This window comes from Anastrepha ludens, chromosome 2 (assembly GCF_028408465.1).
Source record: "Anastrepha ludens isolate Willacy chromosome 2, idAnaLude1.1, whole genome shotgun sequence".
NCBI lineage: Eukaryota > Metazoa > Arthropoda > Insecta > Diptera > Tephritidae > Anastrepha > Anastrepha ludens.
Window position 1 is genome coordinate 34,320,701 of NC_071498.1, and position 27,014 is coordinate 34,347,714.

The window sequence follows — 27,014 nt, forward strand, 5'->3', positions numbered from 1 at the left end:
AATGGAGTGAGGAGTTAAGGAAAATCGCAGTGCATTACAAAAGTGTGGTAAAAGTGCAAGTGAGATTCACGAATTACTGAAAATCTTAATATTTCCAGAATGTTTGTTTACCGCACGATCAATCGTTTTGCCAAACGTCCGAAGTGACAGTCAGAAAAAGAAGTGGTCGTCCTTGCGTCCTTCGAACCAGCCATAGAAGCCGTTCAAGAAAGAATTCGCAGAAATCCCCCTAGAAAGCAGAAAATCATGTCCGAGAAATTAAAGTATCGACCAGATCCATATCAAGACTAATTAGAGATGATCTCCACATGAAAGTCTTACGTCGCTCAACTGACCATCTTTTGACAACGCGCTTGAAGAAAATTAGACTCGACAGATGCAAGCAGCTTCTCCGGTGTCACGCGGTCAACGGCCATAAAAATATTCTTTTCACAGATGAGAAAATGTTCTTGAACACTGAAGTAGTAGTAAGCAAAACGACAATATCTATGTTAAAACTTCTGAAGATGCAAAAAATGTTGTCGTAATGGTTTTTAGGGAGTGTCTTCTAAAGGCGTTACATCCCTTCATTTCTGTGAAAAAGTGGTTATGACCGGGGCAAAAGTTTACAGGAGGATGTTTTAGAAGGCGTATTGAAGCATTTGAGCGGTACTTTCTTCAATGGAGAGCGTTGGACCTTCCAGTAAGATTCCGTCCCAACCCATAAGGCAAAAACCATCCAGCAGTGGTTAAAAAACAATACTCCTCAAGATCTAAATCAATTGTACTACAGTTGTTGTCAGAACTAGAGAAAATGGCCTGTTGAAGGCCTCACCGAAATTTGGAGAGTCTCAAATAATCTTTGGTTCGAGTAGCGTAGTCAATATTTATGGAAACCGTGTGTGCTGCAATAGCTGAATGGCGTAATCGTTTAAAGGCTTATGTAAAAGCAAATGGTGACCATTTCGAATGAAAATTTAAATTTTTCTTAATATTTACACAATTAAATACAACTAACTTAAACTTGTAACAGAACTTATGGCAGGGCTAAGTATAATTTGACAACTGATAATGGCAAATTGTACTGACATTTCTGTTCCGTATGATTTGGCGCCACCGTAGCCGAATGGATAGGTGCGTGACTAGCATTCGGAAGTGCGTAGGTTCGAATCTCCGTGTATGAGCATCAAATAATAGAAGGTTTTTCTAATAGCCGTCACCATCGGCAGGCAATGCAAAGCTCAAAGTGTATTTCTGACGTGAAAAAGCTCCTCATAAGAAACATTTGCCGTTCCGAGTCGGCTTAAAACTGTAGGTCTCTTCATTTGTGGAACAACATCATGATGCACACCATAAATAGGTGGAGGAGCTCGGCTAAATAGCTAAAAGGATGTAAGCGCCAATTATTTATTTTATTTAAGATTTTGCAAGTCATCGTCAATCGTTTAACGCCAGAACAACGCTTCCAAATTGTGGAAATTTACTTAAAAAAAGAAAATATTTCTGTTCGCGAAGTTTATAGAGCATTGCCGGCATTAGCGGTTCTTATTTCTTTCGAAAAGAGGAAGTAGCTGCTGTTACGGTAAATGGCAAGCTTTATCGAGCTATGCTGACTGAATTCTTGTTTCTTTCTTTTCTTACCAACATTTGCAATTGCTTCAGGCGCGATACTTAAAAATTGGTTTGTGTACATTTGCACATTTTGATGTTTTTTCTGATTTGATAATTAATACTGGCGGCGAAATTTCACGGCTGTGAAGTTAGTACTAGTCTTAGAGAGAAAAGAAAATATGTGGATTTTATTTTTATATTTAAGTGTTTTTTGTTTCTCTTATTACTGAAGTGACGAAATAATGACTTTAGCCCGACTTGCTCTTCTTTGCAAATGAAAGCAAACCCTAATTTTTTCTTAATTTAATTAAAGTTGCCCTGATTTAAATTGCTCCTTATAATAGAGTGTTTTACGCAAAGTGCGGTGGCATAAATTTGCTGGGTTAACAACCTAAACGCAATCACACTTATTAAAACGAAAACACGTACAGGCTATCAAAAGCTCAGCAAACCGTAAAATACTCAATTTGTATTCACACAGATTTGTAAAGATTTTACAAAATTACACTTGAGTAGTTTGCTATGAGCTGAAACATGTGTACACATTGGAGTCCATATACATACATATGTGTATGTGTGTATGTATGCACCACATAGAAATAAAGCTTTAAACCCCTTGTCAACAGTTGCCATTGACTAGTGCGTATAGAATCGTGGCATAAAAGGTCAGCTTTGTTGAGCCTTTGAAATCATTGAATCGATTTGAAAAAAAAAGAAATCTCCATCAATTGATATTGGCACTTTCGCTGGACTAATAACACCAAAAATCCGACATTGAAACTACTTTCGCTTATTCTTTTTGGCGCCTATACCTCAGCTATTTCCATTTCACACTTTTCACTCTTACTTTTAAGGCTTTGAATTCTGTGTCAAGCTATTCACTCCTTTTTTATCATGAATATTAAGTGTTGGCATGCGACCTTGACGACGACGGTTCACTTGCAAGGAATGTTGATGTTCATTAAATATTTTCACTTTGGCAAGGCAGTGAGCTCTCAAGCCAAAACCTCGAGCTGCGTTATTATATCATACAATAGAATGAAAGTTAAATGTGGCACAACGTCGTCACTTGCCACTTCATTTAAGTATGACATTACAAACGTGATGGCATGGGTATGTATGTTTGTATTGAGTGTGTGTGTGAAATTTCGCACAATAAATTTTATTTCAATTTGGTTCACTACTAACTTTTCTCTTTATTACATAACTTTCCTTTGTGGACCAATGCAAAGTGAGGAGGAAATGCTTTCAATGAGTGTCCTCCCTCATTGTTGTTTCCTGCCGTCGCTTTGCAAGTGGATGTTGCTGACTTTGCTGCCTTAGATTATACTGTGTTTTTTGTGTTTTTGTTTTGCAATTTCCCCAATGCTGCAGCTGTTGGCGCTGCATGCCACAATACCACACAGAGACGTGCGTTATGGCGGAGGCGTTGCAGTGTCAAGCTTTTCGCATTCATTTTCCGTATTTCATTACCAACAAAGCACACACACGTGACACTACCACTTTTTTGTTGTTTTTGTGAAACATCACTTTTGCATGCTCACAAATAACCTGCAGTAAAACAGACCTTTTCCACACTCAAGTGGAACTGGCCCATTTCGGAACGGCATCAGTTTGCGCTCAGTGGGCAGCAAATTCTTTTCAGTGACCCTTTTTATGAACTAAAATAAGTCGTTTAGTGGAGGCATGTAGAGATTTGCCGCTATAAGTAAAAATAAAAGTGGAAACCTGATAATTAATAAACTTCTTGCGTGAAAAGTGAGCGGTTTTGAACAACATCCGCTCACCTCTCTCGTATTAATTATTTTTTAATTAATTTAAATCCCAGCAACAAATCACGACTTGCAATATAAAGTGTGTTTTTTAAATGCTTGATAACTGAAAATGATAACACAAAACATAAATATGTATTGTTGGAATGAATTTTTTTATTATAATCTCGTAGATCAAGGCATAGCATTTATTTTTTGAATAAAATATCCGGCTTATATCCGCCGCAGTTACGAGTTACATTTCCAATAAATCTGAATAATAAATCTAAATGAGCCAAATCAGCAAAAATGCGACGCAAACGATGGTCATTTGGTTTCAATTCTTGCTCGAGCTGTATTTTATAGGCACGTAAACCAAGATTCTTATCACAATGCATTGTCAACGGTCTGAGTGAGCTGGCCTAGACCGACTACCACTACTACCTAAGCCAAGATATTTACGTAACATTTTCTACGTAGTAGAAGGACAAAAGCCAACAAGCTGAGAACGTCGAAGGGTCGACATTTCGGCATCTTCTTCAACACTTCGCTCTATGAACTTCGCGAACAGATTTCAAAGTAAATTTCCACAATTTGGAAGCGTTTTTCTGGCGTTAAACGATTCATGATGACTTACCAAACCTTCTTTTTTTTCCTTGTTCACTCCACTCGGGAGCATAAGGCCTCGACAAGACTCAGTCTTACGTTGGTTTCGTTAATCTATTTGCCATCTGAATTTACCTTACTGATTAGAAATGTCAACACAGTTTGCCATTCTCAGCTGACAAACCATAATTATCGATATCTATAGATTTCAGGCGACGTAAAAAACACCCGATATATGAGGAAATTGAAAACAGTAATCGGATGCTTGAAAAAAGGCGTATACAGTCTAATCTTGGTAATTCGGACACTTGATAATTCGGACAGCGGTAATCCGGACACCAAAACGTTTTCTATTGAAGTCTCTGTAATCCGGACACCACGTACTCATGTACCTCTAAAATTCGGGCACTTCTTTATTTTCCAGTGAATATGCTGAAATAAAAAGGAATTCCGTTATTTTTTATTTTATTTTATAAAGGGGACTCCCCTGCTAACTACTTTGCGTGAATAGTGCGTTTAAGTGCTCATCAGCCTCCTAGTTCATATTCATAAGCATATTTGCGTAACGTGTAGTTCAGTAGCTAATTTCAAAAATTAACTCCATAATTTCTTTATCTGTGGACTGTATAAATTTAACTATGGCACCAGCAGCTAAGAAAAAACATACGTTTTTAACGATAGACCAGAAAAAAGAAGTTTTTAAAAACTAAGTGAAGGACAGTCAATTCGACAGCTACCTGCGCAATACAATGTAGGTAAATCTACAATTTCGGACATAAAATCAAGTGGACTAAAGATTCATAGGTAAAAAACGAAAACATTTTGTAAGAAGAGTTTACACTCCTTTGATTATATTTAGCAGTTACATTGCTAGAACAGAATGTGGCCTTGGAAAGCGTAAAACTATGCGACCTGCGGAATTTGAAAAGATGGAAGACCACTAGTATAAATGGTTTGTAAACGCAAGACGAAACAATGCACCCATTTCCTCGAAAATCACCAAAGAAAAGGCCAAACAATTCTGTTCCCAAATTTATGGACAAAGTGTGGAATTTGTGGCTAGTAATGGTTGGTTTAGTAATTTTCGCTCCCGATATGGAATTAAATTCTTAAAAATATCTGGCGAAAAACTTTCCAATGATTCTACTGCTGCGCAACCCTTTATTGAAAAATTGCGAAAGAAAATTCCAGAAATGGGCATTACGTATGATCAGGTTTATAATGCATATGAGACTGCTTTGTTTAGAGAAAACTTCCAGAAAAAACCCTTGCATTGCAAATTGAAAAATTCGCACCCGGGCGCAAAATTGGAAAAGAAAGAGTAACACTTCTTGTTTGCTGTAATGCAACCGGAGAACATAAACTTCCATTGTTCATGATAGGGAAAGCCAAAAACCCCAGAGCGTTTAAAAAAGTAAACCTTCCGCTTGGGTACTCCCATACCAAAAATGCTTGGATGACAGAGCAAATCTTTAAAAATTGGTTTGAAAACCCATTCGTTAAAGAAGTAAAGCGTTACTTAAAGGAAAAGAATTTACCAGCCAAAGCCATTTTACTGCTAGACAATGCAACTTGCCATCCCCAATCACTGTCGGATGTCGATAAGGACCTATATGTTATGTTTTTGCTACCAAACTGCACGTCTCTTATACAGCCAATGGACCAAAATGCTGTCCGAATTTTAAAGACAAACTATCGGAAGAGGTTTTTGTATCTACTTTTGTCCAGCCCAACGAGCAATCTCCCGGAATCTTTAAAAAACTTTACATTAAAAGATGTGGCTTTTTATCGTCTAATGCTTGGAAAAATGTGGATGAACGCGTGCTCAGAAAATGTTTTAACAAAATTCTTTATGACGAAGAATGGGACTCAGATGATGATTTGCCTCTTGCGATGCTATGGCCCAGCAGCTCAACTAAAATAATTGATCTTCTTGTTGAAATATCCCCTGATGTATATAATGATAACGAGATTACTGAGTGGTTGAATGACGACACTGATTTCGATATCAACGAGATTGAGGAAGAAGGTAACGTAGTCTTGACGAAAAAGAAAGTCAAGATCCTAAAATTTCGCACTCTCAAGCTATTGTCGCATTTGATAGTTGTATTAAATATGCAGAGGAACAGGAATTTTCATCCGGAGACATTTTAAAACTTGTGAGTCTCAGAGATATTGCCTTCAGAAAGAGAAATGAAATAAAATTGCGGCAAACGAATATATTGAATTATTTTACGGCCGAATAAAAACTAATATATGTACATATAACTCATTGAATATTAATCAATTTAAGATTAAATAAAAGTTTATTTCATTTAATTACTGATCTACTGATTTCTATTAAATTTTTTACCCACTCGATAATCCGGAAAATTCGATATTTCGGACAACCTCTGGTATTTATTTGTCCGAATTATCGAGATTATACTGTATTTCTTAAAAATCACATAGTATGGATTTTACTATCGACAAAAGACTAGCTGAGCTGACCGAGCCCAAAATACATTCTCACATCCACTCTTGTTTCCTCTGCAAAGCAGTATGTTTGTATGTATGCATATACCTATAATTGGCGCTTATGCCTTTTCTTGGGTGTTTGGCTGAGCTCCTCCTCTTGATGTGCGCCTTGATATTTTTTTACAAATCGAGAAACCTACAGTTCTATGCCGCCTACGAACGGCAGCTGGTGTTTTATGCGATGCTTCTTCATGGCAGAAATACACTCGGAGATTTGTCATTGCCTGCCGAGTGGCGATCGCTATTAGAAAAACTCTTTTTTATCATTTAAGGGGGTATTCTAGTCTAGAAATTTGAAAAAATCGAAAATTTTTTTTTTCAAAATTTGATAGTTTAACTATTCAAAAATATCTCCCTAAAAGGATTTTTCAAAATTCGAATTATTTTCGAAGCTACAACTATTTTAGTGACGCGACAGCTGGACTGGTTTGAGCGGTCGGCGAACTTTAAACGTGTTTTTCTCGAAACTACTTCTTTCGATACGGTCGGCACGATATCTCAAGTTTTAATCAACCGATTTGCTTGAAATTTGTCATGAATATTCCTTAAATATATCTCTATCGTATGAAGCTCGAAAAACTGGAAATTTCAATTTTTTAATATGTGTAAACAATTCGAGAAAGCTTAAAAATAAGAGAAAAATCGACCTCAATTTTTTGAGTAGCCGCCATTTTATGGAAAATTTTTTTTTTTCCGTTTTTTCTGGTTCATACGATAATAACATTCATATTAATGAAGAATTTGTATTTTTTTTTTTCAGATGACCACAAGGGTAGAAATCGTGACGACGGGGACACTTCCTTTTTTTCCCCCCTTCCACTTCAATGACGCATAACTCCATCAAAATTCATTTTTTTTTCAAATTTATTTTGTGTGCTCCTAATATATGAATAAACAAATGATAAAAAAATGTATCGTAAAAATCTCAATAGCTTTTTTTTTATTCATCGTCAAAAAATGCTCGAAATTCGGGCCTCTAGACTAGAATACCCCCTTAATGTTTTCAACCCGGGTACAAACGAATGGTAGTCACGCACCAACCCATTCCACTACAGTATCCACAAGGCACTGTAGTCCAGAAAATTTCAAACTCGATAAATTGTTCACATCAATTTGATATTAAAGCATGAACTGATATTAGAAAATAAATCAATAAATAACCAGGTGCAAATATTCAACTAAGGCAATAAAAAACTGAAAATTAGGTACGAAAGAAAATTTAATTTTAATTTAATTTAAAGAAATATTCCTGACTCCTCTGAGGCATTTTGTACGCTGATGCTGGAAAAGATAACTCCTGAGCTTAATCGCTTATAAACAATATTCTAAAAGGCAACCATATATTTGGAGGATATTAATATCGTCACCCTCAGCCTCGTCAACCGCGCCTTTAAGTAAATAAGGTGCTTGGTTAAGCTCCTCCTGTGCGCCTTTACTTCTTTCTGTCTTTTCTTAACTTGATAAATATACGAATTTGATGGGTAAACCCTCGTGGAACTACGAGCTAGCACCTTATACGACACTTGCCGTGATCTTTGATTGCACGAAAAAATTTTCTGAATATTTTTCGTTCGAAAATGATGGTTTTGAATAGAATCAATTTGCATTGTCTGTTTAGTAGTTTCGATTTGAAGAGTTTCGTTAGTGACGCGTAGATCTGGTAACTATAGGGTGGGCCGTGTAAAATTTGCTTTTTGAATCGGCTATAAAAAAAGAACTAATCAATATTTTTTCAAACTTTTTTTTTATTTTAAAGATTGAACATTGTCATTTATGAATGAAAAATAATATCGTTCAAATGACTGCCATGACTGGCTTTACAGTAGGCCATTCGATCAACCCAATTTCTAAGCACATTTTCGATTGTTTGAGCTCCAATTTCATGAATGGCAACTTCGATTTCGTGTTTTAAAGCATCAATCGTCTCTGGATAGTTTGCATAGCATTTGTCCTTAACGGCTCCCAACAAAAAAGAAAGAACTCTTTCTGCGTGGCCCATAAGTCTTTTGCTTACAATCCTTATGAAGAAGGAAAATCCTGCTGCATTAAGAAGAAGGGAAATCCCGCGATAGTTTCTGCAGTTTGTTTTACCGCCTTTCTTGTGAATGAGGTGCATTATTGCTGCGTTCCAGCATATGGCAGTGTTTTATTGTTCCCAATCAATATTGTCAGGTGATGCATCCTTTCAATGAACCCGCTACTTGCGTTTTTTAGGAACTGAGCTATTATATTGTCTTCCCCAGGCGATTTGACGTTTTTCATGTAGTTGATTTATTTCAGGCTCCGAGATACAATAGCACGACACTGTCTTCTATTCATTGTGCACCAGTTTTAAGGTAGTCGTGAAAGTAGCAAATTATAACCAGTACTCTAAAATCTGTTACAACAGGGTACACACATACATGCACAGATATGTACGTTAGAATACTGTTATGTGGTACAAATGTGAATGTGCCAGCCTTGTGCGCGTACTTATTTTACAAAATCTTTGCTTTACTACTTCGCTATCAACCATGTGCGCTGCGAGAAGTTTCTTTACGATTATTTGTCGAGTGCGACAAAATCGCAATTTATCTTAAGAATTTTTGACATTTCAATAGCAAAACTGCAATAACAAGGCGTACAACGAAAGAATTTTTTATCCCATTTATTTTTGCGAATAATTGCCATAAGAAAAGTTTTATTTATGAATTATTGAAGGCAAGAAAGATTTTATCTACCATAGTAAGTAGCTTAACGGTTATATTAGCTGCCAAAAGAGCACTTTATTATTGGTTGATAAATTTGAAATAGAGAAGAGATAAATAGATGTGTGGGCATCTTCAACTTTTACGGTTCTGAAACTTAAATTTTACACAGAAATGAAGCCAGACCTTTTTTTTTGTTTACGAAATCAGGTGTGAGATTCGCTGACATTTAAAAATTTACCAAAGTCGATAAAAATATTCAGGTTTATGAAAGGGAAGAGTAAAATAACTATCTCTCAGAAAAATGCTATTTTTTAATATATAGTAAAAGATCGGATGTTTATTTCATTATAAAGAGGAAGGTATGTCGTTAATAGTGGAAAATAACATCAGGTAAATGACCACCACGATCACGCTTATAGGACAATATCCTTTTCATGAAATTTTCCATAACCGCATTGCAAAGTGGCTGCCCTATGTGCTCGATAGCCTCAGGAATTCCATCTTTGTTCGACCCTGGGCTGTTGGCGTAGACTTTCTCTTTCAGGTGGCCCCAAAAAAAAGTCACAAGGTGTTAAATCACAAGATCTCGGTGGCCAATTGTGATCACCTCTTCGAGAGATATCACGGTCCGGAAACTTTTCCCGTAAAAGATCAATGGTTTCGTTGCTTGTGTGGCACGTAGCGCCGTTTTGTTGAAAATAAATGTTGTCCAGATCAATACCATCCAATTCGGCCTGTTATTGGAAAACCCTTTATTTGGTGATTCTTCATCATCGATTGAAAACATCCACAACTAGTTAACTTAATTTCGGTACGATCGCGCCAAGGCAAACGGCGTCAAAAATCGCGGTACTTTAAGAGGCTCCACGCTTATCAAATATTTCCATATTTTTTCTTCTTTTTCTGCCACTTTTTAGCGCCATCGGATCACTAGTTTCTGCCTGGCCTGCCAGAAATGTGGGCAAACAATTCTTGGATTTTGCATGATGATAATGCGCCATCGCATCGAGCCCACATTGTGCTGGATTATTCGACCAAACACAAGTAAATACCATCGTGCAAGCATCGTATTCACCTGATATGGCCCCATGCGACTTCTGTTTGTTTCCCAAGCTAAAGTTTCTACTTCATGGAAGGAGATTTCAGTCGATAGAAAAGATCAAAGAGAATACGACGAAGGAGCTGAGGCCATCCCTTCGTCGGCCTACCAGGAGTGCATGGAGGACTGGGTTAAACGGTGGCACAAGTGTGTTGCTTCAGACGGATCATATTTTGAAGGAAATAAAATAAAATTGCCTAATTTTTAAATCTGTTTGGTTTTATTTAAACATTCAACATGAAGAACCAGCCACGGAAGTTATTTGAGAACATAAAGGGAGTTCTAGGCAACGTTTAATTTCAATCCGAAAGAGTTTTTGTCTCATTTCATGATTGTGGAGAAAACATACATTCATAGCAGCACACCAGTGACCTGCGAACAATCTAGATAGTGGACTTTTTGAGGAGAATCGAAGCTACGGAAAATGAAGGTCCATTGCATATTATTCAGAGCTATTGGAGCGATTCGATTCTGATTTGAAGCAAAAACGATTGCATTTGGCAGTGGAAAAAGATATCCCCCACCAGTCCAACGTACCGGCGCTCAAGTTCAGGAATTATAAGAAAAAGTTATCAGCAGTGTGCGAATTTAGGCCGCATTTGTTGTAGGATCGCGCAGATTTCGTTTCCTTCGATTATTTGCGGCTGGCAAGTATGAATAAAAGCCTCTTCAGTGAGTGATTTGGGCTGCATTTGTTGCCTAATTAGAGCCCATACACACCATAGCGGCAATAACGTATTGCTTTCGGTCTGTTCGCGGACAGATAAAATATTAATAAGTCAGAAACAATGTGCTCGATCAGATCTCGTTCTAGTCACTATAATTCTAAGACATTGTGTGTGACTGAAATCGAACTTGGAGCGGCATGGTTCACGGGGTGAAGGCTATTACCCCAATACAAGACTGAATCATGAAGTGTGTCCGACCATATAATTTGAACAAGTCAACATTTCCTCAGACCAAGAACGAACCGTAATCTACACTACGACGTGCAACGGCCATTGAGTTATGAGTTAGAAACGTTAAAAAAACAAGCGTCAAAATGTCATCGTAATATGTTGGTGAACGCAATGTCCTTTCCAGGTTCGATATTTATCATTAAAAAATAAAAATAATAATATAAATAAATAAGTGCCGCGTACACTTCTGTTAGGTGTTAATGTTGTTCCAGAAATGGAGGGACCGCTACCGTTTTAAGTAGACTCCGAACGGAAGATATTTTTTATGAGAAGCTTTTTCATGGCTGAAATACACCTGCCAACTTATGCTAGATGTGGATCTCAGTGTATGGTACGAATTACAATAGTTTGCCAACCAAAAAATCCAAGAACCAGACCATCCAATTCCTATGTAAAATCTGTCGCTGAGTCCGAAAATTAACATCACTTCTTTCATATTGTAATTCATATCATGTAATTTTGGAGATATCGCCAAATAATGGTTTTAGGTTAAAGAAAAAAGGTAAAACAAAAAAATTTCTAACGTCTTGAGAATCCACTAACAGAACAAAACAAGTAAAACGTAAATTAAATTAAAGGCAATTAATGCTGTATTTTTCATACAAATTAAACGTACAAAGCATTAGAAAAGTAGAAAACAAAAAATGAATTCGCTTGTTTCATCTTTTCTTTTTTACTAATTTTTTATTGCGTTTAGAAAAAAAAAAATTAAAATATCAACAAAAAATGTTTGGTTTTTACGAAAATCGTTTTTTTTACAATATGTACATCTAACTCTGTGTTTACACGGAGATAGGTTCCTTAGAAAACGGGTAAAAAATCTTGTAAGATGAAAAAACTAAATATTTTCTCAAAAAATCTTCAAAATAATTAAATTTTTTTGTAATAAAATTTTAATTTTTTTGTAATAAAAATTTAATTCATTTTGTAATAAAAAAATTTAGTGTACAGTGAAAATTCCATCCAGAATTACAAAAAATATAAAAAATCAAATTGAAGTTATTGGGTTGGCAATAAAGTAATTGCGGAATTGAGTCATAGATGGCTTCAGTTGAATTTTTAGGTATGCAGACGTAGAATTTTCGTCCTATTTTGCTTTTTATTTCCGCAAAGGGAAGACCGCATCGCAAGCTCATAAAAAGTTATGGTGACGAAGCCTTAAAAGAACGACAATTTTGACACTGGTTTGCCAAATTTCATTCTGGTGATTTTTCACTCAAAGATGAAAAACGCTCTGTTCGTCCAGTTGAAGTTGATGACGCCCTAATCAAAGCAATAATCGATTCGGATCCTCACAGTACAGCACGTGAGATTGTAGAGAAGCTTCATGTATCACACATATGCATTGAAAATCACTTAAAACAACTTGGATATGTTCAAAAACTCGATACATGGGTTCCTCACGAACTGAAAGAAACGCATTTAACGCAACGCATTGACTGCTGCGATTTGCTAAAGAAACGTAATGAAAATGATTCATTTTTAAAACGACTGATAACTGGCGATGAAAAATGGGTTGTTTACAATAATATCAAGTGGAAAAGATCGTGGATCAGGCCGGTTGAACCAATTCAAATAACATCAAAAGCTGATATTCATCAAAAGAAGATGTTGCTACCAGTTTGGTAGGATTACAAAGGAATTGTCTACTTTGAACTCTTACCACCCAACCGAACGATCAATTCTGATGCCTACATTGAACAACTAACGAAATTAAGTAATGTAGTTGAAGAAAAGCCGCCCGAATGGATAAATCGAAAAAGTATTGTATTCCATCATGACAATGCAAAGTCACACACATCTTTGCCCACTCGGCAAAAATTATTCGAGCTTGGTTGGGATGTTTTGTCACATCCAGCATATTGTCCTGACCTTGCACTATCTGATTACTTTTTGCTTCGATCTTTACAAAACTTCTTGAATGGTAAAAATTTCGATAATGATGATAATGTCAAATCGTACCTGATTCAGTTTTTTGCTTATGAAAACCAGAAGTTTTATGAACGTGGGATAATGATGCTGCCTGGAAGATGGCAAAAGGTCATTGTTCAAAATGGGCAATACATTACAGAGTAAAGTTATTTAGTTCCATGGAAAAATTGTCTTGGATTTCTAAAAAAATCCACAATTACTTAGTTTATTACGGTTTGGACTAAAAATGCTAACATCAGTGGATGTGTCGGATCCATCTGTTGGGTTTTATTCAAATTATTAACGGTTTCTGTTGCTTTTTCCTTTTGGCTATTTTTGGCCGTTATTTGCTTTCTCGAGTTGCTTTTACCAGGTGGCACCAAACTAATCACCCAATTGGAAAATTTATAATTTTTCCAATGCCGTGGTACAGCAGTCATACTCGTATTTGGCATTTGTGAATTTAGCAGCTGCAGTACACAAACGTACAAGCAATCGTTTGACCTAAATAATGATTTCCGTCTCTCAAAATTATTATTTTTTATTCAGTATAAAAAATGATTTAAATTCAAAATTGGATGATTAATTTTGCACCACCTTGTACAGTACTTGTTATACAGCTACACGCGACCTAAAGGTAACGTTGAAATTTTAATGCACAGTCGGACTTCGAATTTCGTTTAGGAATTATATTTTGTTTAGAAAAGTCTTTTTTTGTTTTGAGATTAGTGCAAAAACGACAATTTCGTGCAAAAATGTAGTAATGAATCGGTTTATTTCAAAATAGTGTAAAAGAAGACTGTATAAAAAGAGATTTTGGTGTGTTTCTCACTATAAATGGATATAGAGAATGTTCACATTTTTGCTAAACAGAAATATTTTAACTACTTTAACTTTAATCTTTAACTTTGTAAAAATTGTGAAAACGTTTTATTATAAAAAAAAACAAATAAAGCAGAAGATGAAGAGAGCCAATTTAATTACCTTTGATTGGATTTCTGACTTGTTTTGATCAGTTAACGGATTCTCAAGATATTAATATAGCAATTTTCCTTCTTTAATCTAAAACCGTTATCTCGAAAGCCACATCACAGACAAAAAAATATTTTGATTTGCGGACTCAGATTTGCATAGGAACTGGACTGGTCCTTGGGTGAAATTAGCATTAATTATTTGTAAACCTTTGTTTTTATTACAAAAAAAAAAACAAACAAAAAAACTTTGGGCAACTACTTAAACTTTGGCACTCATTTCATTTCTGCTAAAATTCAAAGAAAGCTGATGAATTCCGACATTCCGACATTAATTTTAATAATTGGATGCACCTCACACGAATACCCCAAAAATTAACATTAATTCTGTTTTAAATATAAAATAATTGTTTGTTTTTTGTAATCTACATAGGCATATTTATGTAATTTGTTTTATTTGAAAAATGTATTTAGCTTTTCAGGAGTATCTGTATGTACGAGTATGTAGACATGTATGATTTTTAAACATGAGCGTATTTGAGGAAGTAATTTTTCGATAATCGCATGACTACCCCCAAATACTCAAAATAACACAATTTCTGGCGGAGAAATACACGAAACTTCAAACGGAAATACGAAAATTTCAACAAATCCGTTGTTGCTTTGGCATTTGCCATCTCTTCCGATTTGTTTGGCTCACGCTACCGTCCGACTACTCGTAACTGGATTTTCTATTTGTTGAGAGCAAAAAGTCTGATGCAAAGTGAATAAAGTGAGTCGAAATATGCTTGTGGTGAACTTCAAATTCGAATTAGTGAATGTGGATTTCGGGCATTCGCTGACTAAGGCATGTGCTACAAAAAATTGTATCTTTTATAAAAAAGTTTGTAGCGCCATTTTTTGGAGAATGTTAGAATTTTTTTTTTTTTTTTTGAAGATAGTTCCGTGTATAGAAGTCCACACAGTTGGGAAAAGTCCCTGATCGCTATTCACTTGGGAGTGGCCAGGACGATTCTTTAAAATACGTTCCAAGCAGCTCATAACTTCCTCAGAATATCTTCCGAACATCCTTTCAGGGCGAGCTAATGGAGATGGCGAAAAAACCCAGGATATATAGGTTGTAAACTCCCGAGTCGTGTTGTACGTTGAGCTAAATACACCACATAAAAAACGTTTCAGTGAAGAAGAATTTTTCAATTCAATGTGGATTAGTACTCCAGTATCGTCACAAGTATGTCGGACGTTTGGACTTAAATAACTTTAGTGACTGAAGAGAAGTGCTTAGTGGGGATGAAAGGCAGGTGATCTACCGGGTGGATTATACCCAGAAAGAATCGAACAAGAGCCCCATTTTATTAGAAATAATAAGTGAGACTCTTAGACTAGTGAAAATCTTAGAAATGGAATTGGGGACTCCTCGAACGACGATTATTTATTAATAAGTGTTACGCTTAATATAAACTGCGGTACTGTTCTTCAGAATATTCGCATTGTCAGATCTGTTTTTGGCCAAGTACGATCTCCATTGCCGATCTTCTTTCGCTTATTGATAATTCCCAAATCAATCTTAAAATTAAAAGACGAAAATAGAACTGGATTGGACATACTCTTCGTAGAGAAGACGGCTATGTTGCCAAAATATATTCCCATGGAACCCACAAGGAAGGCGTACAGGATGCCCACGACAGACTTGGATGCGCACAATCTTAAATGAGAGCTCTTCCACCACCACCTGGAACGAAATTAGACATCTAGTGGCTGACAGAAATCGTTGTCGAGCGTCTTTGTTTCCACCCTATGCCCTGACTAGGAGCTATAATACCTGCGGAGAGATTTTTTTGTACAGTAGTTCTTTAGATTTTCTTAAACATGTCATCTAAATCATCATATAATCATATAATCAAGGAAATAGAAAAAAAGTTATAAAGGGTCTTTCGAAAGGCGCATCTAGATGTAAAAATGTATATCCTTTCAGAAAAATGATAACATTGAAATGCTTACAGGTAAAATCCGCTAAACTGTTGATTCATGAATGCTTAATCGTTGATAACGTCCAGATATCGATGTTAAAGGTTGTTCAGCAACACTTTGCGCTATAGCCGCAATATTCTCAACATATCGTTCAGTTTTTTATTAACTTTTTATATCCTCAACAGAACCAGTTTCTTGAAATTTCATGGTGAAAAGATTTTTAGAGATGTACTCTTTAACACACCGTTAATCGGCTCCGAGTAAATTTGACAGAATCAGCTGATGGCGGACTTCACTTGGGAAGTGTTTACAAAAAAGCTGAGATTGTATTGGTAATATACGAAAAAAATCAACCAATTACACTTCGTTGCCGTCTGAATGACTGATTGAGTGAGTGTGGATGTTGTGAGTGTGTTGGATTCGGCTCAATTGGCGCAACAGCCGAAGTTCTCCTCACAATTTTCTTTTTCACCATAGTTAAAGAGTAACACTGGTAAAACTATCATCCTTGTTGAAATTTGAATTTTTTTCACCAACCTTTAAATTGCCGACTCATTCGGACAATTATTTCCACCATAAAATTTCAAATTTTGCTATATGTTGCTCTTTAAGATCGACCATTTTAAAAATAAGTTTCAATAATTTTAACGCGTTGCCCTATCGCGTAAAATTGTACAGGGTGGGCCATATAGCGTTTGCTTTCTGAACCACCTATTTTTTTGAGAATGGTAGCACAAATGACATGTCAAATGTGTTCATAATTTACTTAAAGGCTTGACATTTACGAAATGGGACGCTATACGCTTGAACAAAATTGGGAAATATTTAAAACCTATTTCCAAAGTGGTAAGTCTTCTTCTTCTTTTCTGATTTTCACATCGGTGGCTACGTCAGTAAGCAAAATTGTCGGATTTGGGGCTCAGAAAATCCACACGTTACTGGAGAGAAGCGAATGCATCCACAACGAGTCACTTTTTGGTGCGGTTTTTGGTCTGGCGGCATCATCGGGACATTTTTTTTGGAAAATGTGCGAGGAGCCGCGGTTACAGTAAATGGCGAGCGTTACCGTGACATGCTCAACGAGTTGTTTCCAAAAATTGAAGAGGATGACATGGACGACATTTGGTTTCAACAGGACGGTGCAACTTGTCACACTGCCAAAGTTACACTCGAACTTTTGGTTACCGTTTTTGAAAACCGAATATTCAGCCGAAATTCTGATATCAATTGGCCGTCTCGGAGCTCTGATTTAAGCCCGTTGGACTATTTTTTGTAGGGAACCGTTAACAAATCGAAAATGTGCTTAAAATTGGGTTGATCGAATGGCCTACTGTAAAGCCAGTCGTGGCAGTCATTTGAACGATATTATTTTTCATTCATAAATGACAATGTTCAATCTTCAAAATAAAAAAAACGTTTGGAAAAATATTGATTAGTGTTTTTTTATAGCCGATTCGAAAAGCAAATTTTACATGGCCCACCCTATACATCTGCGGTCTAGGATTTATTCACTACTGAAACTCGGAGGTTTGCCATTGCAGGGGCGACCGCTATTAGAAAAATGTTTTTCTTAATTTTAGTGTTTCACTAAGATTCGAACCGACGTTCTCTCGGTGAATTCCGAATGGTAGTCACGCACCAACTCATTCGGCTACAGCGGCTGCCTCCATAAATTAGTACAGTAGAAAGGTGGGTTGCTGATTTTAAACGTGGTCCTACAAGCCTTGAAGACGATCCACTTCAAAGGCATCCAAAAACAGCAACAACCCCGAAATTGTAGAAAAATATAAGATATCGTATTGCAAAATCGTCGAGTGACTGAAAGAGTTTCGGTAGAAGCTCTAGACATCTCGGTCATCATCGGGTAGTGTAACCAGTATTTTGGCTGAAGTATTGGGTTTCAGAAAACTGTGTCCACAATTGGTGCCACATTCGCTAACAATTGAACAAAAACACTTTCGAATGCGACTTTCTTAGCAACACTCAGAGCGTTTCCGAAAGGACAAAGTGGATTTTGTGCGTCGATTCATCCCTACGAATGAGGCTTTGGTCTATCCTCATGATCCTAAATTAAAACAAGAGGTTAAAGAGTGGTGCTAACCTTGTTCTTTGGCTCAGAAATGAGTTCGTGTCCAGAAATCGGCCAAGAAGGTATTAGCCGCAGTTTTTTGGGATACGAAAAGAATTTTGTTTATGGATTACTTGCAAAGTGGTAAAACAAAAAATTTTAATATTATTGTAACCTTTTAGACCAGCTGAAGGAAAAAAATCATGAAAAAAGACCCTGTGTGCAAAAGAAGAATATTCTTTTTCATCAGAATAATGCACCGCGTCAAAAGAGCATTTTGACAATGGCTAAACTCCATGAATTAAAGTTCGAGCTGTCGGAGCAACCACCGTACTCACCAGATTTGGCCCCTAGCGACTTTGATTCCGGAGCTAATAACATTCATGCCTGGAAAGCGCTTTTCAACAAATGATGAGGCCATAACAGCCGTGGACGCGTATTTTGCAGCTCTTTCAGATTCTCACTTCAGGGACGGAATTGATAAATTGCAATCTCGTTTAAACAAATCTCGTTGATGTTCAGGGAAACTATACTGAATAATAAAGTGAATTTCAAACTATGAAATTGTGTGTTTTCTTATCGAATCGCAAAACTTACTGAAATGAAAACTTATTGAAAGCCTAGTATGCCCCAGTAGCTCGCAAACTTCGAGAACTAAACGAGATTTCGAATTCCATTACGATTAATTTTTCTACACCCAAAAATGTGTTCCTTAAACTATTAAACTCAATATTATTTTAGTATTTTCCACAGACATTAGACATTAAGACCTTTCGTAGCTTTGCCTTTCCCATAAAACAAACAAACAATGTGCGGCATGTTGACTAAGTCCTGGGGTCTTCGATAGCGTCAAGATTTGTGCCATACTAACTGGAGTACGCCAATATTGCACCATCGAATTGACTGACAAAAAGGCAAATTATCTCGTTGCAGTATTCGCCATATTCACTTGATTAGATACCCTGCTACTATTTTTTATTGCCGATCCCTGCATTTGGCAGTGGAAGGAAAACGGAAAGAAAGAATGAGCCATTTAAGCCACTGCGACGACGATCCTAGGCAACAAAAAGGACTTAGATTGCCTGTTTAATAAATTGGAAAGAATATTTCTTAGCAAAAATCGTTTATCTAGATTATTGTAAAATGTGTTATATAACTCTTTTGGAACAGAGGGTGGAGAAAGCAGCTCAAGTGCTAAAAAGATGAGAAACCGAACGGTCAAAATATGAATGGATGGGAAGGGAATAAAAATTGTAAAAAAAAGGAGGCTTAGAAGCAAGTTACATTGGCCAGCCACTAAGACTACGTATTTTTGTGAAAGATACAAGCAAAGTCACTTGAGAGAATGCAGTTGTTGAAAAGAAAAAAATCTACAAGAGTTAATATGCAAATGCACTCAATAAGCTCTTCATAAGGATAATCTTGATGCAACGTGGGGAAAGCGACCGTTTGGCAGAAGGCACTCATACCAAATGCAGTGCTTAACTTCGTAGGTAAGGTGGCAACGCCAGCGTTGTAAAAACTAGTTTCAAGTTCTTTATATTCCCGCAAGGACTTTTCGCTTTCCGCTCCACTGCCCGGTGTGAATGTGAAAAACAAGTTTACCATACCTCAATCAGCATAGAAAAGCAGGGAGAACAAGAATATTTTTTGTGTGCCACTTCTTGTTTTTTGTTTGTTACTTTGCATGAAGATTGCAAAGTTGCATTACATGTTCGGAAGTTGTTGTCGCAAAAACAAAAACTAAATAGCAAAAAAACAACAAATAGCCACAAAAAAAAAAATTAATAAATAAAATAAAAAAGACGATGCGGCAGACACATAAACACAGCAAATAACCAAAAGTAAAACCTAACGTCAAAAGACGGAATTTAGCGCACAGCGCAGAAGGCGACCTCAAAGGAAGGAAGCGGCGTCGATATGACGGCAACGTTGAAGGTGCTGTTGTAAAGCTGTAAAAAGCACTGCTGGCCAAACGCAAAGATAGGCCCGCATGCGTATAAATACACAGCACCCCGCCGCCAATAATGTGGCGAAGAACCTGAAATTGTGAAAAGAGGCAGCAACGGCAACAACATTAAGAGAAACTAGATTTGGCAATAGTCTCGCTGTTAGGCATATAAATGCACATACACACATAAACAAGCAGACAACTGAGCGAGGGCAGTAACGGGAAGGAGACAAAGCAAACACGAGAGATACGAGTGCTAGTCTGCTTAAGTTTTCAATCCACAATGTCAATACATTTCCAGCCTACAACACACATTCCAGCATATACATACATATATATGTACGTGTGCATGTTTTTTAATAGTGCATAAGTGTGGCGTCGCGTCACCACCGTCTTCTTCCCAACCGCTTCCTCATATCCTGGAGTTCTGGAAATGCTCGTAATGAAATTAACTGAAAAACAACGCGCCTAAATCTTTGAATAATTCCTGATTTCATTCATGAATTTTTTCCGTATATTTTTGCTGTTGCTAAAGGCATCGTTTTCGCATCTTAAATTCTGTAGTTGTCTGTCTTACTTTGCGTTTGAGCTTGTGTATGTGTCTCTTAAGTGGACTCTCCACTTGAGAAGATGTTGCAGTTGTGTGGATTCTACAGAAATTGTCCGCCGGTCGTGATTTGTGGTCACTTCCATTTTCAGTTGTTTACATTAACTTTTGGTGACTTCAGCGCTGCTCAAGGTACGTTTTTTCTGTTTTTCTTCCTCCTTCCCTTATTGCCAAGGAACTTGTTTAAGTTTTACGAAGTCGTTGTTTGTCTGCTGTGAAGCCAATTTAAAAGTTTTTTCGCCTTTTACGTCGATGTTGATTTTATTGAGAAAGCCTAACATATATGTATGTATGTATGCACATCTAGGCACCTTTTAAAATATTTTGCTCTAAAAATTGGAAAAAATCTTGCATTAATACATACATTGCCTTTCTCTACGTATATATGTATGTACTTATATAAGTATATAGTAGCGTAGAAAATTTCTTCGAAATAGCATCATTAAAAAAATGCTATCCGATTTTAACATTTTTTACAACTTTTGACAGTTTGGTATTGCCACCTGTTTGTATTAAAAAAATATTACTAGTAGAAAAAATGTTACTGTTTTGACCGGTCAACCGATCAGTCGTCATCGTCATTCTCATCTAACGGTAGGCTCTCCCGCCAAAAGGGGAGGTTGTTAGATGAGTAGGTTTGGGCATGTAAAGAGTTTCTTCCGGCGTCCAATCAATACGCATACATATGTATGTATGCTTGTGTGCATATATGTATATCCTATACCTAGTTGTCTATTTTATAATCAAATACGCGAAAAATTATTATTTTTTATTTCCTCTAAATCCACAACGGCACACTTTAACTCGAAAATAAACAAACAACAAACTGTTCTGTACACCATAAGCGGCAATATGAAAAGGGAAAATGTTACCACGAGGTGCCATATGGGCGTCAAGCCAATAAAAATTCAATAAAATAGCAATACCAAAGGAAAGCGAAACGAATAATAAGGATAAGGAAATGCTTTCTTTTAAGTTACCGTACAAAAGTTTGATAGTTGACCTACTTAGCTTCGAATTTTTCATGAAACATACATATTTAAGTGTCATATTTTTCATTAACGAAGGTTGACTGAAATGAATAAATTTTGAAAATTGATTATTTTGTGTTTATAAGTAAATAAAATTGAAGAGAATGTGGTGAAGTGAATATTTAATATGAAGTGAGGTGTAAGTAAGACTCATGGACCCGCAGCCGTAGTTCAACGTTAACTAAGACACATTTTAGTTAAAATCAAATTCTAACCTCAAATCAGTTATTTAAATTTTGTCAATCATAGATATATTAGCTAAACTTAGTTTCTTACCAAAATGAGCGAGATGAGAGAGAGAAAATAAGAGCGAGAACTATCTATATGAAAAGGAAAATTTTCTCGGCAATATACTATATTTAGAGAAATATGAGTATTTCATTTAGTTCATTCTGTGTTAACTATATACAAGGTGGCACAAAATTAATCACCCTATCTGAAGATTTATAATTTTTCCAAATGGCGTCGTACGTCAATCGTATTTGATATTTGACAACTGGCGTATAAGTTAAACTACCCGGGTACGGTGGGTAACAAAAAAATGGGTCCGGGGACTAAAAGCCAATGCCCCCGTGTGCTTGCAACGTGACCGGTACTTTGCTGAGTAGGCGCTTCCCACGGGAACCCTAATCGCTGCTTTCGTATTTCCTCAATGACTTTTTTGTTGGGTCGTGTGAAGTATTGTGTTCGTTTATACAAACATACAAGCAATGGAGCGAGTAAAGGTCTTAATAAAGATTTCCATCATCAAAATCATTGCTTTTTTATATATGTATATTAGTATACTACCTTTTGTGCCTTTGCAACACTACGTGTGATGAGCTGTATATAATATATTTCGAAAAGTTTGTCATTTTGTAGCATAAATTTACATTTAACGTTTTATTTGTTCTTTTTCAGTAGCTTGAAAAGTTCGTCTCGTCCAAGAGTTGGAATTAACTCGTGACACTTTTTGTGCGATGATTTATTATGATTTCGACGTGGATTATCGAGACAGGAATGCATTGGTCAACTTAGTCCGACTTTTGGCATTTAAGCACCACACTTAGCTACTATGAAACGCTGATACAAGGAGCTTTAACGTGGCCATCGATAGTTGCACGATGCATTTCGTGAAGGCTCCCAAAAACAGTTGTTGTGCTAGAAACAGTCAATGCTGTGAGTGACTTGATAACGCAAAATTATCATCAAGATTTGTTCTCGTTGGATACCAAATAATTTAACAATTGCCCAAAAAAGGACTCGTGCTGATTGTTGTAAAGAAATGTTAAAATATTCAAGAGTGGTGGTTCAAAGTTCGTTTATGATATTTTAACAGGTGACGAATCTCGGGTATATGCATAGAAGCAGGAAAGAAACTGCAATTGACAGCATAAGTGTTCCAAGACGAGCTTAATCCAACAAAAATTGTTCGCGGAAGAAGCCCCTCAAAGCAAATGGACCCCTGTTTTTTCGGCAAATCTGGTATCTGGTATCTGGTCATTTGGCAACTGTAAAACTAAAGAAACTTAAAGCATTCAAATCTGAATGGTACACAGTCATTTTTTTGCCTCATTTGTTTGCCAAAAGTTTTCGGAGAATTAAGGGAAACCCACCGCCGAAGACAAATCATCCTACAACAAGACAATCCGAGCGCTCACGTATCGGCACATACCAAAAGATCGAACTAATGGGTCATCCGCCTTACAGCTCTGATTTGGCACCTACTGATTTCTTTTTGTTCCCGAACATCAAAAATAAAATGCGAGGTCAACGTTTTTTTATGCCTGAAATAGCTATTGAGGTCTTTAAAAAGCTCCTTTCGGAGGTATCCACTTCTGAGTGGTAAATGTGCTTTGAAAATTAGTTCAAGCGAATTCAAAAGTGTATAGACTTCCAAAGAGAATTGTTTGAAAAACAATGAAGCCAATTTTATTATTATTTTACTGTGGTTTCATTATTGGGCGTAGAATATAAAAGGCAGCCCTTGTAAGAAAGTTATTTAAAAACGAAATTGGGCCTTTGACTTGTTGTGGGGGACAATATGAATAATAAACATTATCATCATTCCTTGATCACCCGTTGCGGAGCATAGTAAAAGAAATATTGGTTCAAAACTAAAAAAAATTAAATAAAAAAGATCAATGCAAAGCCAAGAGACTCGTAAAAAAAATAAAAATACTTGAACAACTGCTTTTGACAGTTTCTTTTCTATTCTGCTTGAGTGTTGCCACCTATTCTCTAGTGGTGTTGAGAAAATTAAAACGAATTTAGCAAATCGACAAACTTAGCTGCCCGTTTCGAAATCTTCGCATTAACTGGCAGTCGAGAAAACGGTCCTTGGAATGCTTAACCCTCCGTTGGGCAGCCGGGTCTGGCGAGAAACTTTTTCGACTTTGAACGTGAATTTAACATATTTCTATTATAGCTTCCAAGTAGCTTCCTAAAATTTAATTTTCTATCGAATTATGTATATAACTTTTTAAAAAGAATCCTCAAACAGGACGAAAAAAGTCCAGACCCGGCTGCACAATCGAAGGTTTTAAAAAAGGTGGCCAACGGTGGATAAAGAAGCCGTCGGACTGCATCGTTTTTTTACAAATGACACACTGATTATACATAACTTTGTGTCCATTTTGTTGGTTTTAGAAATATTAAGCAGCTGCTCGGTCAGTTATTTGATTTTTGATTTTTGAGTTTTGTTTATTTTTCATTTTACTGGCTGTTGGAATGTTACAGAACTGATGTACATATGGCGAAAACTTCGAATATCTAACGACTCCGTACATTCTACCGGTTTTATTGCTTCAGGGCCATTCACAACTGATTACTATTTTAAAAAACGTTTCTCCGACAGTCGGTTCTACTATACGAGAATGTATATCCGGCCTAGGACTGTCACTCCACCAGCACTTCCCGTACATGTCTGAGGAATGTTTTTGCTGCACAACAACAACATCTACTTTTAAAACTTTAGCTATTAATATAACTATAAAAATGATTAAGTTTCCTAGACAGACATAGTTTTACATTCTTGCCTTCAGTCTGAACTAATTAAGGATCACTTAATTAAAAAAATTGGCTATGACTTTGCCGACATACTTCTTCTGAATACCGCCTGTAGCGCGCACAAGGATACTTGCTTCAATAGAACAGCCAGACAAATAACAAAGAACAAGAAATGCCTGCGAAAAAAAATAAACACAAGCACACACACACACAGAAACATGAAATCGTCAAAGGTCATGAAAGTTCATGGTTCGCGTGCGTCAAACTTGAACCAAACCGTAGTTAATCAATAGCTTTAGCACCCACAATTATTTAAAGCGAAAGGCCCATAATAGGCAAGAAAGAGAGAGAGAGAGAGATTGGAGAGGGGAGCGGGGAAGTATGCCTGTGTAAACCGCGTTGTCCTTGTACCTCTGTCAGTGCAAGGAAAGTAAGTATAGAAAACAAATAAACATATAAATTCAATTTCGCGCCACCAAACGCACGTAAGGTCGCAATTGAGTATATTTGAGAAATTTTGGTGTACCAACGTTGGAAAACGAAGGCCAAAATAAGAGTAGGTAGGAGTTTTAGGTAGGAGAAATGCAATAATAGATGGAGGTTATGCAATTAAATGCTCGATATTAAGCCTTGACATTTACTTATACACTTATTTTTCACAATGATAGACAAAACACCAACAACCAACCATAAGTCATCATCCAAATGCCAATAAACGGAAGTGATCACTGCACGCGTCCACTCGACTACATCTCTTCGGCCAAAATTGGCAAATATTCATATAAAAGTTGGCACTTGCGGCTCCTTATCCTCTTTTCACATTTCTATCAAGTCACAATTGTCGCTCGATTGACAACTAATTGTGAGTTTCAACGCAATTCGCCGCCAACTCGAGTGCTACGTTTGCGCACACACACACACAGCCACGCGTCAACACAGAAGACAGCCCACCCACAGCGCATTCCACTTGGCCAGTCATTAGCACTTTGAGAGTAATCTTGAACTGCAAATAAAACGCCAAAACTGGGTCACTTTGTGGCGGATTAGGTATCCTTTCATTAACTCTTCGTACTAGTATGTTCAGGTATGTGTAAGTAAGTAGGTATGTGTTTTTTGTTTTTTTTTTTGTTTATCCGAAGGGGGCATCTTACATAGATACCGTCAATATAGATGGCATGCACGATTCATACTGATCGCTAAGGGTGCACCTCATTCGGGACCACGCACAGTCAGTATTACTACTAAACTGGACTTGCGAAACAGTACACCTACGTACTAAACCCTAACTCCGACTTCTGTAGCTTTAGTTTGCCCTGCGGTACCGCCGTTTAAGCATTGCATCGCAGGGCCAAGCTAGCCATTATGGCTCTTCACTTATATCTCTCTCTCCGTCTATCCTTCATTATTTCTTTGTCTTCTTTCTTTACTGCGTTCCCATTCCTTTTTTCGCAGTTCCTGTAACGCTTTTGCGGACCATTCTCTCGTCTTGGCCCACACCAACTTCGACCGCAGCATGTGATCTACAATGTTGCCTGGGGTTATTTTTTCTTTTATGATTTCTTCAATGCACATTCTTTCAAATGCGTATCTCGGGCAGGAGAAGAACACATGTTCCACGTTCTCACTACCGTTGCCGCAGAGCGAGCAGTCAGCTGCGTCCTCGTGGCCGAGTCTTTGGAGATACTCTCTATAGCATCCATGCCCCGTCAGGAACTGTGTGAGGTAGTAATCTGTGTCACCATGTCCTCTCTCAACCCAAGCCTGTACGCTTCTGATAAGCGTATGCGTCCATCTTCCTTTTGTCGCTAGGTCCCAGCGATTTTGCCACTCAGTTATGCTCCCCAGTCTTTCTTCTTTACGCTCTTCTGCCGTTAATCTCCTGTTTAGGCTTTTGGCTTTGTCGTACACTCTACCCAGTTCAGAGGCCATTATATCTGGTGGCATGATACCCGATATGACACATACTGCTTCAAACGACACTGTCCTGAAAGCACAGGCAGCTCTAAGGGAAATAAGTCTAAAAACTATTTCCGCCTTCTTCGCGTATGTTTTCTGTATCAGGGCTTTACCCCATATGGGTGCTGCATACATGAGTGTAGACTGGGTAACTTTAGCCAGGAGCGCTCTTCTACTCTGAGTGGGACCACCGATGTTGGCCATGATTCTTGACAGTGCCGCCGTCACCATGGCTGCCTTTCCGCATGCTTTTTTAATTTGCTCCTTGAAGCTTAGTCGAGCATCGATCATTACACCCAAATATCGTAGTGCCGCTTGTGTTGTGACGTTAAACCCATCAATGTTTAG

The 27,014-nt window shown here is 37.1% G+C and overlaps 1 protein-coding gene across 8 annotated transcripts in view; it reads right to left on the reverse strand.

Moving 5' to 3' along the window:
- LOC128868298 (extracellular sulfatase SULF-1 homolog) overlaps window positions 1-27,014 on the reverse strand; it is a 283,028-nt gene that overhangs the window by 10,902 nt on the left and 245,112 nt on the right. The window lies entirely within an intron of this gene.